Below are 16,967 nucleotides of genomic sequence, written 5' to 3' on the forward strand. Positions count from 1 at the left end.
CCCTTCCGAAGTCCTGGAGAGGAAGATGCATCTTGGGTTGACGTATAGTGCGACTTGTCAGATATATTGGGTCATATGGAATTTCCCCGTTCTCTCCCCCGACCGAGATATCCTCTGTTTCGCCCAAGAAAGATAAATTGAATCATCGAAAAATTGGAGCGTGAACTGCAATTAAATGCATTATTTGGGGGAATTCATAGAATTATATCAATTAGAATAATTTATGGTTGGCTTTGGCTGGACGAAAAAAATGAGGTATCCAGACTCCGTTTAGAAAAACCCAATTGGTAATATATTTATGATTACTACGTGTATCATAAATGATTATTTGTAAAGTCATAACAATAAGAAATGGTGATGGGAAGATTTGTCCTATATGTGCAAATCAAAATCGGGCGGATCTTTACCCGGAGTAGAGCATAAACCTAAAAAGATGAAAGAGGCCCATTCAGGAACAAGAAAATATCATCGCGATTTGGATTGAATTTCGATGAAAGAATACATCAATGAGAAGTAAATTCGATAAGTTTATTTACCCTTTTTTTATATTATCAAAGAAGAAATCAAAATGCATCTTTTTTGAAAAATTGAAGAAAAAGTAAAAAGGTAGAAAAACTCGAAAAATAAAAGAAAGAGGGCTGGAATCTATACATTGATTCTTTTCTTCGCTGTTTTTTTTGAACCGTATGCATCAAAAGGTGCATGTACGGTTCCTAAGGGATACAATTTTACCCTACTCAACCGACTTTATCGAGAAAGATTACTTTTTTTAGGCCAAGAGGTTGATAGCGAGATCTCGAATCAACTTATTGGTCTTATGGTATATCTCAGTATTGAGGATGAGACCAAAGATCTTTATTTGTTTATAAACTCCCCTGGCGGATGGGTAATACCCGGAGTAGCCATTTATGATACTATGCAATTTGTACGACCAGAAGTCCATACAATATGCATGGGATTGGCCGCGTCAATGTGATCTTTTATTCTTGTTGGAGGAGAAATTACCAAACGTCTAGCATTCCCTCACGCTTGGCGCCAATGGAGTTTTTTTATTTGAGAGAAAAAAGAAAACTATGCCTTCGCCCTATGAATATTAAGTAATAATAGCATGGCACTTCGAATTCGATATGAATTTTTTTTTATTTTTTTTTTCAAAAGATTTGATTATGTATCGAGAGAGTAGTATGAGATAAAAGATATTTCCGACTTTCTCTTATCTATCGGAAGTCCAATTCAGCGTCACAAACTTATTTGTTTTCACACCGATGGGCTCTTAACAATATTTAAGTTATAAAAAAAGAGTGCGAAAAAAACCAAATTTTCTTTTTTGGTTAGCTCAAAAAGAAACTTTGGGATTGCTGAATCAAAGACAAAAAAAAGAATCCATTTTAAAATAGAAAGCAGCGGAGCCATCATAGTATTTTTGAACTTCTCCGAAAAAAAAAGAAGGGTGGCATTTTGATCGTTTACCCATCTGGGGTTGATAGATTCTATTTTTATCTTTCTTGAACGGGAAAGTAGGGGTTAATTTCATTATAGAGCCGTATGCAATGCATAAAAGATAATGCCCGTACGGTTGTTCAATTCTATCCTTTTTCCTATTTTTCTTTATCTTTCTTTTCTGTTTCTTTCATCACACCAGATAGAACTATTATCAGGGTAATGATCCATCAACCTGCTAGTTCTTTTTATGAAGCACAAACGGGAGAATTTATCCTGGAAGCGGAAGAACTGCTGAAACTACGCGAAACCCTCACAAAGGTTTATGTACAAAGGACGGGCAAATCTTTATGGGTTGTATCTGAAGACATGGAAAGAGATGTTTTTATGTCAGCAACAGAAGCCCGAGCTTATGGAATTGTTGATCTTGTAGCAGTTGAATGAAAAAATGGATTTTGTGCAAATCAGTGATTTGATATTTTATCTATGAGTTGACTATATAAATATTAAATAAAAAAATCCGGTTAGGATCAATCTAAACCAGCCCATTATGTATATGACTCAACATGCCAACTATTAAACAACTTATTAGAAATACAAGACAGCCCATTCGAAATGTCACGAAATCGCCCGCTCTTCGGGGGTGCCCTCAGCGTCGAGGAACATGTACTAGGGTGTATGTGCGACTCGTTTAGATCATGAGCTGACACAAAAAAGCCAAGAAAACCGCTTCCAGTATGAATGATCAGTACCAGTGAATAGGATAGAATGGAAGAAGGGACTCCATTCACTATCTAAAAATAAGCAAATCTATCCTTCTATTGTGTAGAAAGTTTATGGTTTCCATTGGTGCAAATCCAATCACCTGAATTTAAGATGAGACACAATTTTCCATTGGTAGCAAATGGTTATCCATTAAGCGGAAAAATCTTATTGAAATTAAAAAAAAACAGAAAAATGAAGTTATCGCTCGGTCAAGAACGGAGTACGAGGGTCAGCTACCCAGCAAACTTTCATAATTAAATACCGTTACTGTATAGGTGGGTCTCTTTGTGAAAGACCTAATACTGGATAATTCATAGGTAGAGCCAAAGAGTGTGGTGTGAACTATACAAGTTACCAACACTACTACAAAAATGCACATACATAACACCTCATACATAACGGTTTTTTCTAAAAACCGTTATGTATGAGCGCATTTTTGGAAAAGATAACGGTTTTGACGAAAAACCGTTATCTATGTAGTGTTGTCTAAACGCTTAGATAACGGTTTGAGTTAAATCGTTAAGTTTGAGCGTTATCTATTAGTTACATACATAACGGTATTACAAAACCGTTAAGCCGACCGTTATCTATGATCATCTTTTTATAACGGTTATTCCGACGTTACGAAAAACGTTATATATGAGTATTATTTATAACGGTTTATTAAACCGTTATGTATAAGCGCTTTGAAAACTGTTATGTATAAACATTATTTTTATTTTTTTATTATATTATATTTAAAAATAAAAACTAAATTGATTATTCTATAATATGAATCTATTTGTAAATACAGACTTTAAAAAATTAAAACTCATAATTTTTTTTTTCATTAAGTAACAGATATATAAAATCTAAAAATATTATTAAAAACCTAAATATCAAGAATTGATTAATAATTAATAATAAAAGTGAAACAAATGAAAAAAAAAATTGAGTAAACACAGCAGCTAAGTCCTGCTCAAATTTTCACGCCTAAGTATTCCCTCTCAAATTTTCACTCCTAAGTATCAATTCCCTCTAAAAAGAAGAAAACACAGCAGCTTCGCACCGCCACCTGCCGCCCCACCCGATCGTCGCGCCACCTGACGTCCCACCCCACCCCACCGTCTCTCCACCTGCCGTCCTACCCCACCCCACCGTCGCACCACCGGTCGTCCCACCCCACCATCGCACAACTGACGCCTCCGCCACCAAGCCCTCCGCAGTGCCGTCCTCTGACTCCCTTTGCTGTCGTCGACGACGAGGTGAGCGTTTCAGGTGAAATTTTTTACAATCTTCTCTGTGTCGTTCGTCCGCCCGCCGCCGTTCGTCCGCCTGCCGCCGTTTCACCGCCGCCAGCACCCTCTTCTTCGCGCACGTAGGTGAAGCCCTAAAATCCCTAAATCCCCAAATTCTTCCTCTCACCTAAAGTACCTAAAATTGAAATCCCCAAACCATAGTGTTGACGCCGACGACCTCCGCTCCGGTCAGCCACTACTTTCAACTATTTGTTGAAAGAGGGCAGAACATTCTGTTCTTATTTCTCGAATAAGTAAATCTCTATTCTCAAACTCCATCCTTCTGTTATATTCTTACTGGGATGGTGCTTGATTGAGGGCTTCTTTGATTTCGTTCCAATAATCTCCTCTATTATTATTGAATAGATAGATTGAATCCGAATTTTCTAAAACTTTAATGCGACATTTTGAGATTTGGTATTTCATTTTGATTTATTAATGGCTTTATCATTCTGCTTGATTCCTGAAATGCTTGACTTCAGTGATTCTTCTTAAAATTTTGGTTAACATGCCTGGAAAAAGAATAAATGTCAAATATTTTTGTGCTGTTTGATTTGATTGAATATGATTTAAAACTCTTGCACATAGCAGTAATTAAAGTAATGCTGTATAAATAATTCATTTGTTGGAGATGGGAAATGTTGAGCAACTACATTGGATAAACAGGGAGATTATATCAATGGCCCATTAATATCTTTATTAGCGTATGTTGATATGGAGTTGGTTTTTATTAGTATAACTTTTGAAATTGGACTTATATACTAACAAAGAGGCAACTTTTTTCTTCTATATGTTTTTCCTTGTCTGCATGTTAATTCTAAAGCTTGAGATCTTACATTTTCCAGTGCAGACTGCAGCCAAAGATCTAGTAGATCCTTACTACACGAATTCTTTTATTATTATTTTTTCTTTTGCTTGGTTTGTGTCATGAATATTGAAGGAAGATTATGATGCATGCTTGATGGTTAGAGTGGAGACAATGAAGAGGCATCTTCCTTTATCTGGACTAGAGGGAGCTCTGGAAATCGAAATTGTTGTATAAACTTGGCACTTTGAGACCGTTTGAAGCAATGAAATTTATTTACTCACATGAAGGAAAGTAGTTCTATTTTATGTCTGTTGTTGTTGGTTGCATTCCTTATATATCATGTAAATGTTATTGAAGCATTTCTATATATTTCTAGATTTCAACTTCTTTAGTTGTAGAATTTCCACAATTGCCTTCGTTTTGGCTTCGACTTTGGGTAATAATTGCTTCAACTTTGCTCGATTTTCAGTGTGATTTAAATTTCATTTTTTGTGTTAGGTGCTGAGAGGTGGACAAAAGTGTAGAGTTGAAGAAATTGGGAGCAAGGTACTCCATCAAAATTAAAAGTGGAAAAAGAATGTTTCTCGCCATACCCTACAGCAGCTACTCCACCAGCTGTAACTTAGGACTGAAATTAATCGAGCCTTTGCTGTTCTGAGGGACATTGCTCCCGGAAAAGCTTTGCTTCAAGGTGAGTTTCATATCCTGTTGCTTTTATTTTGTAAACCATGGCTCAAGTTGAAAGCTTTCTGCTTTCAACTTGAAATTATTGGTAATTACATTAAAAAAAGTTGATCTTATACCAAGATTTCAACTAGATATGCTATCATGTTAATTTGTACTTTATTTTTGAATATATATCAGGTCAATGGTGTTATATAACGTTTTAAATATAGATATATTTATGCTAAATATAGTTGCTTAATATTATATTGCTTGATATTATCATCATAAGACCGGACGAGATTACCTCAATTGTCTATTTTTCTTTGTTTCTTTGATAATCATCATGCATCTCCCACTTCATAAATTGTATAGTATTTCACTGTTTCTTTGGTTTCTGTTGTGATTTAAGGCGTTTCAAGCACTGCTTGCATTTAACATAATGATGCTATACTGTGATAGGGATACACACATAAGTTTGAGATTGCAGAGACATGTTTTGGAGAGATGGGGAGCCATTTAGGATAATTGGAGGAGACTTGCATTATTTCCGAGTGCATCCTGAGGTATGTAAGGTGACTATTATGTTGGTATTTTTTTTTACCTTGGACCAAAAATCATATGCTTATTCTTGCATCAATTTTGGGTACTTTTAGTGCTTAGTAATATTTCCTAAAAAATGTGAAATGGAGAAGTTTTTAGTGCTTAGTAACTTGATAGGTTTTGTCCATTTTACCAATCACTTTGATATGCTTTTTAAGTGTTTATCATGATGCTCTACATTGTGATTCTTGGTTGACTCTTTGTATGATTTTGTGGCAGGTTTGTGGTGGATTAAATGAGCCGTACGCTGAGCTGAAGAGGCTTGTGAATTCACAAGAAAAGTTGTACGAGATTGCTAGCTAGTTGCATATTTAATATGTTTAGTATTTTTGTAAGGCATAATAGTATAGATAGAGCAGTTGAATTTTGACTATATTCAAATCTTGTATGAATTCTTTTTTATGATAATAATATAAAATTAAATATTTTGGATGATATATAATATTATTATTGTTGGTTTTATCATTTATACTGTTATGTATAAATTAATAGATAACGGAGAAATAGAAATCTAATTACGGTCAAAAACGTTATACATAACGGATTACCAAACGTTATTAATATCAAAAAACCGTTATGTATAGGTGTGTACATAACAGTGAATATTAAACTTTCATGACGGTTTGAAACGTTATGTATAATACTATAGATAACGGATATAATCCGTTACGTATATATAAACAATCGTTATGTATAATATAATAGATAACGGATATAATACTATACATAACGGATTATATCCGTTATGTATAATAGAATAGATAACGCTTAAATCTCCGTTATGTATGAAATCCACATACATTACACCATTATATATTACGGATGTTTTCGCACATAGATAACGGATAAAATCCGTTATCTATGAGCGAATCTGGCGTAGTGCAATAACATTGATGAAATATTAAATGAAGCCAAAGGCTCCGGTGTATAGAGAAGACCTCGCCGTTTAAGAAGTAACCATAGAAACGAGGAAACCCACTATTTATTTATTGATTTAATTTCTATTTCTTTTTTTTTGACTAGATTTTTGACACCTAGCAAAAGAAATTTTCCTATTTCTTTGATATTTCGCAGTAAAATACCAAAAAATCGTGGTCGGGAAGGTTATAGTAGCCAAAGCCATTGGAATTTTGATTTTATACATTGGAAAAATCCGTTTGGTTATTAGTTATTAATAGGCCAAGACGGGAAAAATAATAACTGAAAGAAAAAAATCAATTAGTTATTTGTCAAAATTTTATTTATTCAATGACTAGAGTTAAACGCGGATATATAGCCCGAAAACGTAGAACAAAAATTCGTTTATTTGCATCAAGTTTTCGAGGGTCTCATTCAAGACTTACTCGAACGATTACTCAACAGAAAATAAGAGCTTTGGTTTCGGCTCGTCGGGATAGGGATAAGCAAAAGAGAAACTTTCGTCGTTTGTGGATCACTCGGATAAACGCAGTAATTCGAGAAAAGGGAGTATCCTATAGTTATAGTAAATTAATACATGATTTATATAAGAGGCAGTTGCTTCTTAATCGTAAAATACTGGCACAAATAGCTATATCAAATAGGAATTGTCTTTATATGATTTCCAACGAAATCAGAGAAAAAGTGGATTGGAAAGAATACACCGAAATAATTTAAATGGGGTTCCCCGGAGAATGAACTCCGGGAGGGTGGAGTTGGAATCAAAATTACTCTGAGAAATGCGCTTAAAGTAGTCAAAATGAATGAACACGTTCAATAAAAAAATCTTTTTTTCCGATTCGTTTTTTTTTTACGACACAGAAATCTGGATTCTCAGATTTGTCAAAAAAACACGAATTCATGTTTGAGTTCGGATTGGAATTCTGATTGAAGTGAACAAAAAACAAGCCTATTTATTTCTGGTTCTAAGACCGGTAGTTCTAGTAGTCGACTCAATTCTTTCAAATTGTTTCTCATTATTGAGAAAAGGTAACAAAGATAAAATACGAGCTTGTTTTATAGCAATAGTAATTAATCGTTGTTGTTTCAAGGTCAATCTATTCACTCGTCTAGATAATATTTTTCCCTGTTCACTAATAAATCGACTAATTAAACTCATGTTTCTATAATCAATTCGATCCCCCGATTGAATCGGGGGCAAACGCCTACGAAAAGATCGCTTGGATTTAAGAAAGGGTCGCTTGGATTTATCCATGGTTTGTTTGTTTAGTTTATTTCTTATCCCGAAAATGCTATTCCTTAATTGTCATTTGAACTCCAAATAGGATTTATTTCAATGCAATATCTTCTAGTTCTATTTCAATGTGTTCTATATAATGTCATTTTTCCCCTTTCAAGGATAAGACATCCTTGGTTCAATCTATTTCTTTATTTCCCCATGAATCATATGTTTGTAACAATAGGGACATAATTTTCTCAATTCTAATCGATTGGGCGTATTGTGCCGGTTCTTTTGAGTAATATATCTAGAAATACCCGTTGATACCTTCTTAACACCGTTTTGTATACAACTGGTACATTCCAAAATGACCGCTACCCGCGCATCTTTCTTCTTGGCCATGAACCTCCCTTGGATTTTTGATTTACTCAACTCTTCTATTTGAATTCGAAATGAAGAAAAAGAAAGGAAGGAAAAAATAGAAGTTATTAACTTGAAATCCAACTCTAAAAGAAAAAGATAAAAATCAATTAAATCAAAGCAAAGCCCAAAGTCATACATAATAAATAATTAAGTAAGACAATGATAATGAGTTCGTTCGAAAATCTATTTAACTCCGAAGGGCAGTTAAAGATCTTGTATTCTTGCCCTAGACCGCGACTTTCCTACTCTACCCCCACGTTTAATTCGAATTTGAGACTGAGTCTCGCAGAGGTTGAATCCACTTTTATTCTTTCTCTTTCGTCCCTTATTCTAAATTAGAAAAAAGGGAAAAAAGAGAAAATAAGGGGGGATTAGTCACAGATATTTGATTGTATTTCTAATCTTCTTCATTCCTTCCGGTGTCAACAGCTATAATGAAAAAAAGGGGAATGTCAACGCATCGGGGAAAAAACGATTAATCTCTATCAATAGACCTGCTAAAGCCCCGAACCATAGCGTACTTAGTACTGGGGCCACGGAGAGATATGTTTTTAGATCTCGCATTGAAAAACCTCATTTTTTTGATTTTAATACATAAAGCATATATGATCAGATGCATATGTAATATAGTTAAGGGCTACTTAGAGTTGTACACGGAATCCCTAATTCCAATTGAAATGTACAACGATCCATAAGATTTCCCCTTCTTATTATTATATGTTAAATATGTTAAAATAGGTTAAATGAGGCCAAAAAAATACGAAATGGTCAGAAAACTTTGTTTCTCAATGCAGGAAATAGGGATGTGGAAAACAAGACAGGAATTCTCTACAATTACACTGTAGAACAATTGAAGGGATGTGGCGCAGCTTGGTAGCGCGTTTGTTTTGGGTACAAAATGTCACAGGTTCAAATCCTGTCATCCCTACCTATTACTGCCCCTTTGAGCAGTAAGGAGGAATCAACCGAGATCGGTTCAAATTGCGTTGCACGGAATCGTTCATTTTTATGAAACTATAGCATATAAATAAAAGGAAAATGGATTCGTTTTAAAAGAAAGAATCTTTTCTTTACATTCTTTTCTATCCTGATAAGAAAGCGCTCTTAGTTCAGTTCGGTAGAACGCGGGTCTCCAAAACCCGATGTCGTAGGTTCAAATCCTACAGAGCGTGATTTTTTCTTCATAGATCCAATTAAAATGAAATGAATTCAGTCGCTTGGACAACAATTCGAATTTTACCTCCTGTGGATTAAAGAAAGGAGGAGGCCAATCAAATTTGAATTAATCAAAGGTCCAACTGATCACCACGCCTGTATTGTAAATATGCAGTTACGAATAATCCAGCCAAAGTAATAGGAATTAGACCTAACACGATTCCAAATAGAAAAACTTCAATCATTTCAATTTTGTTTTTGAAAAGGAGAAAAAAAGCGGTAATATCGATACCTAAATATTAATTCGAATTGATGTGAATCTCAATGACCAAGAAGTGACAATTGACATGGTAAGTAACTCTAGAATACACAGAATCTCACAGGAGGATTTCCTATCTAAATCGTTTCTTTTAAATAGAAAGTTTAAATAAGTCGTATCTTGCTCAGACCAATAAATAGAGCTGAAGTTATAGTTAAAGCCACTAGTAGAAAACCGAAATAACTGGTTATAGTAAGCATGAAGGGGCTAAATGAAATCTGGTATTTTTATACATATGTTTCTAAAGCATTTACCTAAGTTTCCATTTTCCTAAAATAGGAAGATATACAAAAATACCAATTGAAAGAATAAGTTCAATTGCAAATTTTTGATTCATCTATCATTACAGATAGCAGGAACAAAGAGAAAGTGACAGGCATATAAAATGAATCCGCTTCCTCATTTCTAAGATCTAGCCATCTCGTGATTCCTATCAATCAAGCCGTCGAGAATAAACGAACTGGATTGTGTAACTTCATTCAAAAACGAAACTCTTTTTGAATTATTATTTTGAATTCCATTTTTTTGGAATACTATGTTTTCCATTTTTTCGTTCGATATTTTAAAATAAAGCCTCTTCCTTGTAGATCGAATCGGACAATTCAAAAATTCCTTAAAATAAAAGGAGGTATTCGAAAAAAAACTGCCTCTACAACCATGAAAAAGAAATTTCTAGATCTCGCATCCACTTAAAATTGAATTGTGGAAATATGAGAATCTCTTTCATTGTAAGAATTTTCTATTTATATTAAATACAGCATCATTTTACATCAACAGGTAAAGGAAAAGAAAAAAGAAATTTTTTAGCTTGATACTGATTCAAATTGCGTTGCTGTGTCAGAAGAAGCATAGCTATACTGATTCGGTATACTCTAAAGATGCCCTTGGTACAATATTGACGATCCTACAAAGATCCCATTTCAGTGATTGCCTTTTACTGATCTCATCTTTTACGGAATCGATCCCCTTTGACTGTACAAGAATATGTGGAGCTGAGCATGTCTGGAAGCACAGGAGAACGTTCTTTTGCTGATATTATTACCAGTATTCGATATTGGGTCATTCATAGCATTACTATACCTTCCCTATTCATTGCGGGTTGGTTATTCGTCAGTACCGGTTTAGCTTACGATGTATTTGGAAGCCCTCGGCCAAACGAGTATTTCACAGAGAGCCGACAAGGAATTCCATTAATAACTGGCCGTTTTGATTCTTTGGAACAACTCGATGAATTTAGTAGATCGTTTTAGGAGGCCCTAATCAAATGACTATAGATCGAACCTATCCATTTTTTACAGTATGATGGTTGGCTGTTCATGGCCTGGCTGTACCTACCGTCTTTTTTTTGGGGTCAATATCAGCAATGCAGTTCATCCAACGATAAACCTAATCCCGAATTATAGAGCTATGACACAATCAAACCCGAATGAACAAAGTGTTGAATTGAATCGTACCAGTCTCTACTGGGGGTTATTACTCATTTTTGTACTTGCTGTTTTATTTTCCAATTATTTTTTCAATTAGGAAAATGAAAGAAAAAAACTAATAATTCTAGGCATTCTCTTAGCCCGTTCGGAAGGATCTCATAATTATCCCTGACTGTTTATGTCTCTAGCACGACCACTTGATGAAATTTGGAGGGAAGTGGAGTAAATGGCCGATACTACTGGAAGGATTCCTCTTTGGATAATAGGTACTGTAACTGGTATTCTTGTGATCGGTTAAGTAGGCATTTTCTTTTATGGTTCATATTCCGGATTAGGTTCATCCCTGTAGTAATCGGATGAATGGAGTTGTGACATGAAAGCGTAAGAACTCAACGGGATTCCCTTCTTTAGTTTGTCTGATTCGAGGGGAAAGGGCCCGTTGGGTTCTTAAGAATCAGAGTCTTTTTTGTCTAAATGGCAAAGTGGATTTCTTTTTCTGCTGGTTCAAAAAACTCCATTCTATTTTTTCTGATGATGCTTTTGAAAAATGCACTTCATTGGTTGATTCAGAACACCTCTTCCTTGATCTTGATAGTATCTATGGGTACTTTCCAAGTTAGAACAAAGAGGGAATCACTCAATTTCCTGGATTATAATTCTATTTTATATATATATAATTATTCTATATTTTCGGTTTCTTCAGATTCTATTTCTGTAGATTAGATCTCGCACAAATACTTTCTAGACTCTTTCTTACCCTATTTATTCCTATATTTTTTGAGATTTGAGTATCTCAATGGAAAGTTCATTGACTAAGTTTTATTTTTTTTGTCCACTACTTTATATAAAATATAAATAGAATATATATTTTATTGTACGTAATAAATCGAAAAAAAAGTAAAGTTCCGATCCATCTGTAAAACCGAAAACAAGACTAGGAGTTTTTGACAAACAGATTACTCTTTCGACACAAGAAGGGGGGTTTAGAAAATTCCTTTTCTTGTGTCGAAGACTAGGAAGACAAAACAAATAATGCCTCCTAGAATTTTTTGTTCCCCACACTTCTAGTTCGCTAGTTCGTTCGATTACCCGCTTATTTATGCTAATCTCTATGCCAATTTTATGGCATTGAAATTTGGCAATAGTAACACAGGACTGTGTTAATTCAATTTGAACAAAGAAAAGGGTGGTAAAGCCCTAAAGTCAAATAAAATAGTCTTCTTCAAACAAAAACCTACCTATTATGACTAAAAATGCGTTATGACTAAGAGTGCGCTACAAGGGAGTCCCCGAAGTTTGTAGAAAAAGAGCAAGTAAATAAAAGGTTTTTCAGAATTTATTTTTTTTGATCATATAGAATTGACAACCCAAATTTTGTTCTTTTTACGAACCTGATGTCGATAAATCCGCGAGTCTAGAAATTCATTTCGGCTAATTGAACCTTCTCAAACTGTTTCTTTTTAAGAACTAAAAATATTTGTGCCAAAATAACAGATGCCAAGAAGACCAAAAGGCCTTGGACACGTAATGGATCTTGAAGTACTATTTCGGCATCTCCCTGACCAAATCCACCCACATTAGGATTACTCGTTAATGGTTGATCCAATTTGATGGATTCACCCTCTGAAACAAGAACTTCTGGTCCTGGAGGGATAATATCAACCACTTGACGTCCATCCGATGGATTATAAACTGTATTGTTACTCTTGCTTCCGTCGGGATAAATCTGACCCCTTCCCCTATTTCCTCCTACATATATAGGATATTTTAAGAAGTGAACATCTTTCTTAGTAGCGGGGTCGGGGGAAAGAATAGGAAAGGTGATTTCACTATATTTCTGGCCGGGGACAGGCCCTATTACAAGAATATTTTTTTTATTAGGGCGATAGCTCTGAAAAGACAAATTTCCTATCTTTTCTTTCATCTCGGGAGAAATACGATCGGAAGGAGCTAATTCAAACCCCTCCGGTAAAATAAGAACAGCCCCCACATTCAAAACCCCCTTTCTTACCATTAGCAAGGACTTGTTTCACTTGCTTATTGTAAACACCCCAAATATTTAGATTTATTATATAAGTTTAATTATTAGTATTTTTTTTTCGTGTATAGCTTATTATTTTTAAATAATTACATATACATATAGATATGCACATTAATTTTATCTAGACTATTATTATTATATTATTATTATTATTATTATTATTATTATTATTATTATTATTAGTATTATTTTGTTTTCCTATTAGAACTAGAACTCTTTAAAGACTAGTATAAATATGAAATCAATTTACAAACCCTAGACATAGAACTCGAAGCCAACAGTAAATTTTAGTGGGTTTTGGAGAGCTGTGGGGCGCAGGAAACGTGAGGAGCTGGAGTCAGTTTTTCGCAGGAAATCAAGTTCTGGCAGTTTCGGGAGAACGGCCATAACTTCCTCCACAGAACTCCGATTCAGGCGAAACAGGCGGCCACGGAAAGCTCTCTCGAGGACAAAGAAGTCGTATTTCTGGGCGAAATACGATTTGAGGACGTTTGAGGCTTCAAACGAAGGCTTGAAGCTGACTGGTCTGTTCAGCTGCGAGTTTGACGAAAACTTTAGAAATTTCAAGAGTTCATATAGGGATGCGTTGGTAGAAATCATCAAAGGGAGTTATCAATTTCAAGAATTAGGTGAGGGATTTTACGCTTATTCATATGGTTATATATGTTTTTATTATCGCGTTTGATTACTTGTTTACGTGCATCTTATGTCTATGTTGTTATGTGTGATCATGGGACCTAAGCCATTGATCTATGTTATGTGTGATCATGGGACCTAAGCCATTGATCGATCATGGGACCTAAGCCATTGATTTATTGTTATGTGTGATCATGGGACCTAAGCCATTGATCGATCATGGGACCTAAGCCATTGATTTATGTTATGTGCGATCATGGGACCTAAGCCATTGATCTATGTTATGTGCGATCATGGGACCTAAGCCATTGATCTATGTATGTGTTTGGTCATGGGACTTAAGCCATCGACTCAAACTATGATTATGTTTGTCAAGGGGCTCCGGTCTCTTGGCGTATGTTTGCAAGTATGATAATGTGATTTGATTATATATGTGACGTATGTGGATATTTGTTATGTTCCTCACTGAGTATATTTTCAATATGCTCACCCCTTATCGTTTCAGTTTTGCAGTTTCAGAGTCGAAGTGGCCATGGAAGTGGAGAATGACTAGGGATAAGGATTTCTTTTACATTGGACATTTTAGTTGAACTTATTAAGTTTTATTTTATTTTCATGTTACTACTTTAGTTTTGGCAAGTTGACTTTGAAATTAGTTTAAATTTTCTTTATAAATCAATAAATTTTATTTTCACTATATTAGTTCTTCAAAGTTTTTAATTTGAAAAGTTTATGAAAATTGGGGTGTTACATAGTGGTATAACACCCCAAATATTTAGATTTATTATATAAGTTTAATTATTAGTATTTTTTTCGTGTATAGCTTATTATTTTTAAATAATTACATGATACATATAGATATGCACCATTAATTTTATCTAGACTATTATTATTATTATTATTATTATTATTATTATTATTATTATTATTATTATTAGTATTATTTTTGTTTCCTATTAGAACTAGAACTCTTTAAAGACTAGTATAAATATGAAATCAATTTACAAACCCTAGACATAGAAACTCGAAGCCAACAGTAAATTTTAGTCGGGTTTTGGAGAGCTGTGGGGCGCAGGAAACGTGAGGAGCTGGAGTCAGTTTTTCGCAGGAAATCAAGTTCTGGCAGTTTCGGGAGAACGGCCATAACTTCCTCCACAGAACTCCGATTCAGGCGAAACAGGCGGCCACGGAAAGCTCTCTCGAGGACAAAGAAGTCGTATTTCTGGGCGAAATACGATTTGAGGACGTTTGAGGCTTCAAACGAAGGCTTGAAGCTGACTGGTCTGTTCAGCTGCGAGTTTGACGAAAACTTTAGAAATTTCAAGAGTTCATATAGGGATGCGTTGGTAGAAATCATCAAAGGGAGTTATCAATTTCAAGAATTAGGTGAGGGATTTTACGCTTATTCATATGGTTATATATGTTTTTATTATCGCGTTTGATTACTTGTTTACGTGCATCTTATGTCTATGTTGTTATGTGTGATCATGGGACCTAAGCCATTGATCTATGTTATGTGTGATCATGGGACCTAAGCCATTGATCGATCATGGGACCTAAGCCATTGATTTATTGTTATGTGTGATCATGGGACCTAAGCCATTGATCGATCATGGGACCTAAGCCATTGATTTATGTTATGTGCGATCATGGGACCTAAGCCATTGATCTATGTTATGTGCGATCATGGGACCTAAGCCATTGATCTATGTATGTGTTTGGTCATGGGACTTAAGCCATCGACTCAAACTATGATTATGTTTGTCAAGGGGCTCCGGTCTCTTGGCGTATGTTTGCAAGTATGATAATGTGATTTGATTATATATGTGACGTATGTGGATATTTGTTTGTTCCTCACTGAGTATATTTTCAATATGCTCACCCCTTATCGTTTCAGTTTTGCAGTTTCAGAGTCGAAGTGGCCATGGAAGTGGAGAATGACTAGGGATAAGGATTTCTTTTACATTGGACATTTTAGTTGAACTTATTAAGTTTTATTTTATTTTCATGTTACTACTTTAGTTTTGGCAAGTTGACTTTGAAATTAGTTTAAATTTTCTTTATAAATCAATAAATTTTATTTTCACTATATTAGTTCTTCAAAGTTTTTAATTTGAAAAGTTTATGAAAATTGGGGTGTTACACTTATCATAAGGAATTCGAACAACTGCTTCAAATACAGTATCAGGAAGTACTGTTTGTGGAACCTCAATATCCACGGGCTTATTAGCTAAATGACAATTGGCACATACAATACGCCCAGTCGCTTCTCGTGGATTTTCATAACCCTGCTGTGCAAAAATGGGATATGCACTTGAAACAAGTGCCCGAGTTATGATATATATCATGAGCGATACGGAAATAGATTGAGTAATATGTTCCTTTATCCAAGAAAAAGTATTTCTAGTTTGCATGGTCTAATCATTGGTCTGAAAATTTCTACAATAAATTGGGTAGGTCGCTAGTATAGTTTCCTATCCACGATTCTGCTATTTATTGGAATCATTTTACTGGAATACCATAGTATAAAAATAGTCTGAAAACAGCCCGAATAGAATGTTTTTAATACTTATCAAAGTAAGAAACGTTCTAATTGGATTAATATTGGTGGATGATTTATCAATCATTCATTGAATGATAAATAACTACAAGTGATGGAGATACACGATTTAAATAACGAAAAATCCAATATTTAAAAATAGTATCGAGAATAACCGGAAAAGTGGAAACAAGACCAGATATAATTTGATCATTATGACCAAATCCAAAATCTTTGTACACAGAACCAATCATTAGTTCCCAGCCGTGGGGTGAATGAAATCCGATACATAAATCAGTTAATAAAAGAATTGAAAAGGCTTTTACTGTATCACTTAAGTTATATAGGAATTCCTGAGCCCAAGAGTTAAGAATAACAAGTTCTTCATTACCTAAAATCGAATAACCACTTAGAATAACAAAACAGATTATATTTGTCGAGAAGTGTAAAATTGTATGGATACGATCCTCGTTGTGTATCTTGATTAATTGGATCGTTTCTTTGTGGATTCCTATAAGAAACTTTTGTAGATATGTCTCCGAGTATTCCTTGATCATTTCTTCCAAGAAGAGGATTTCGTCTAATTCTATGAACTTTTCTAGAATACTTTTTTCTTGAATATCATTCAAAAAAATTTCAGATTGGCCGATATCCGCCCAATTAATAACCCAAGATTCCATACTTTTAGTAAATGAGAGAGAAATCCACCAGGGCAGAAAGACTATAGATGCAAG

General features: G+C 34.6%; 3 long non-coding RNA genes and 2 other non-coding genes across 5 annotated transcripts; all 5 read left to right on the forward strand.

Annotated features, from left to right (window-relative positions):
• The first annotated feature begins 4,024 nt into the window (after nt 1-4,024).
• On the forward strand, nt 4,025-5,913 carry LOC130996829 (uncharacterized). The gene is made up of 3 exons (XR_009092833.1): nt 4,025-4,981; nt 5,416-5,519; nt 5,776-5,913. It is a non-coding gene; the product is annotated as an uncharacterized LOC130996829 (long non-coding RNA).
• Nucleotides 5,914-8,970: 3,057 nt separating this feature from the next.
• TRNAP-UGG (transfer RNA proline (anticodon UGG)) lies at nt 8,971-9,044 on the forward strand. The gene has a single exon. It is a non-coding gene; the product is annotated as a tRNA-Pro (tRNA).
• Nucleotides 9,045-9,214: 170 nt separating this feature from the next.
• Nucleotides 9,215-9,288, forward strand: TRNAW-CCA (transfer RNA tryptophan (anticodon CCA)). Its single transcript has one exon. It is a non-coding gene; the product is annotated as a tRNA-Trp (tRNA).
• A 4,226-nt stretch (nt 9,289-13,514) lies between these two features.
• On the forward strand, nt 13,515-14,391 carry LOC130996828 (uncharacterized). The gene is made up of 2 exons (XR_009092832.1): nt 13,515-13,687; nt 14,200-14,391. It is a non-coding gene; the product is annotated as an uncharacterized LOC130996828 (long non-coding RNA).
• A 513-nt stretch (nt 14,392-14,904) lies between these two features.
• On the forward strand, nt 14,905-15,783 carry LOC130996827 (uncharacterized). The gene is made up of 2 exons (XR_009092831.1): nt 14,905-15,080; nt 15,592-15,783. It is a non-coding gene; the product is annotated as an uncharacterized LOC130996827 (long non-coding RNA).
• The last annotated feature ends 1,184 nt before the right edge of the window (nt 15,784-16,967 follow it).

Source organism: Salvia miltiorrhiza, chromosome 8 (assembly GCF_028751815.1).
Source record: "Salvia miltiorrhiza cultivar Shanhuang (shh) chromosome 8, IMPLAD_Smil_shh, whole genome shotgun sequence".
In the NCBI taxonomy this organism is placed as follows: domain Eukaryota; kingdom Viridiplantae; phylum Streptophyta; class Magnoliopsida; order Lamiales; family Lamiaceae; genus Salvia; species Salvia miltiorrhiza.